Source organism: Microtus ochrogaster, chromosome 10 (genome assembly GCF_000317375.1).
Source record: "Microtus ochrogaster isolate Prairie Vole_2 chromosome 10, MicOch1.0, whole genome shotgun sequence".
Classification (NCBI taxonomy): Eukaryota; Metazoa; Chordata; class Mammalia; order Rodentia; family Cricetidae; genus Microtus; species Microtus ochrogaster.
This window is the reverse complement of record NC_022016.1, coordinates 79,838,521-79,840,825: the sequence shown is the minus strand read 5'-3', so window position 1 is coordinate 79,840,825 and position 2,305 is coordinate 79,838,521.

The window sequence follows — 2,305 nt, the reverse complement described above, 5'->3', positions numbered from 1 at the left end:
GGGGCAGTAGCTGGAGGGGCAGTAGCTGGAGGGGCAGTAGCTGGAGGGGCAGTAGCTGGAGGGGCAGTAGCTGGTGGCCAAGGGCTGTGGCCCTTTCCTCGAACCTTACTGTGTCAGTCCAACTTTCTGTTGAGGGTCAAATACTACGAGGGGCAGTTTAAAAAGAGGCAAGGTTTTGCTTTGGCTCAGATGTGCTCTGAGGCAGGATCTGGCTCTACTTCCGTGTAATATGGGCAGTCAGTTTCCTCCTTTACCTAATGAAAGGCGTCTTCCAACTCCTTGGGGCTGAGAGGCAAGGGCAATGGGAAAGTGCTGGATGCACAACTGTGTGCAGGCTCGGAACTGCCCCAGCCAAGTCCAGCAGATTTTGCCTCCAGCCATTGGTGTTGGGATTTGCCAAACAAACCTAATCACTTAATGAGAAACGAAAATGGTGCCCGGTTCCTCCACTAAATTGCCCCTTTGAAAACAACACACAGGAGATTTATAGTAATCGCTATAATTACCTCATAAAACCCAGAGTTTGAAGACTGACACGCCTCATTTCTGGGAGGAATTTAGAGGCAACAAATTAAGGCAAAGAGTTCTTGGCCTGCTTTGTCCTTGGCTCCCTGGAACCCAGGACTCTTCCCGCAGAGTGCCTGACCCCAGCCAAACACTGTTCTGAACATTCTGCAGGCGGTGGTGGTTTTTCTTTTTCTTGTTTTGTAGACTTGCTCCTCCCCTCTATGGCTGGTGTGCCTACAGGAAGGTGAATCAAACGTCCCAAGAAGGCTTGGATCAGGGTAGATGCCAACCGCTGAGGCTGCTTGCAACATCTGAGCTAAAAGGGCATGAAGAGCAGATGGGGACATACATAAATGCTGTCCCTAGCTGGACACAACAATTATTACTACTGGGTACTCGCTATGCTACAGGCACTGAGCTAAATGTTTGAAACAACAGGGGTGGGGTTGAGGTTCACAAAAGTTCCTGTTCCCTAGAGCTCATCTCCTAGTGGAGGCGCACAGACAGGAGGCAGAAATAAAGGGACTCTTGCAATATGGTGTTAACGTGCTGACTTTTCTTGTTCTGTAGTTAAATGCCTGACAAGAAGTCACTTAAAGAGGAGAGGCTTGTCTTGGCTCCTGGTCCAGGGGATACAGTCTGTCAGGGAAGGCATGGTGCAGTTCTGTGGCATGAGGGATATATGGTACAGCTTCCCCTGCATCTCAATGGGCTGGGAAGCAGAGAGGAAATCCAGACAGGCCATAACACAGACAGCTCGGGTCCAGTGGCCACTTCATCCAGAGAGGCCCACAGCCTCCCTAAACTTAGTCAACAGTTAGGGACCAAGTATGCAAACACAAGAGCTTGTAGGAGACCTTTAAATGCTGACCACAGCAGATATGTCTCAGAAGGGCACAAGCACTAGGAACAGAAATAAAGTAGGGAAGGGTCACAAAAGGAGGGGACTAGTTTTGTTTTGGGAGTTCACTAAGGGCACTGAATCAGGTCAAGAAAGGCCCATGCAGGGGCTGGAGAGATGGCTCAGCAGTTAAGAGCACTGACTGCTCTTCCAGAGGATCCAAGGTTCAATTCCCAGCACCCACATGGTGGTTCACCTGACACGCTCACACAGATATATGTGCAGGTGAAATACCCAATGCACATTCAAAAATAAAATTAAGAAGTGCCCACATGGATACAGGAGGGGAAAGTGTTCTATTGGTGGGAGGAGCTACCTTAGAGGTATGGAAGTAGAAGCCATGATCCTTACTGTCCTCCAGGAATACCCAGGCGGCCGGTGCGGCCCGAGCAAGGAGAGCTAAGCAGGGCACTGGGAGGGTTGTTTTGTCCTCATCTGGGAAGACACTGGAGAAGTGACACAGGGTAACACCACATGATTTCAGTCCACAAGGATGTAGCCTCTTATTGTCACTGTTTCTGATCTTCGTGTTGAGACTTGGGAGTTGAGAGGTGGAAGAGATGGCTCAGTGGTTGAGTGCACCCTGCTCCTGGGGACGGTCTGAGCTTGGTTCCCAGCACCCAGGTCGAGTGGCTCACAACCAGCTGTAATCAGAGCTCTAGAGGATCCCGTGGCCTCTCTTAGCCTCTGTTGGGCCTGGCACCAATATTCACAGAACTACACACACATATACATATAATTAAAAATAAAAAAAATTTTAAAAAAGAATTGATAGTTGGGCTAGGGATATAATTCAGGGATGGCAAATTTTCCTAGTGTACACAACCTCCTGGGTTCAATCCCCAACATCACAGAGAGAGAGAGAGAGAGAGAGAGAGAGAGAGAGAGAGAGAGAGA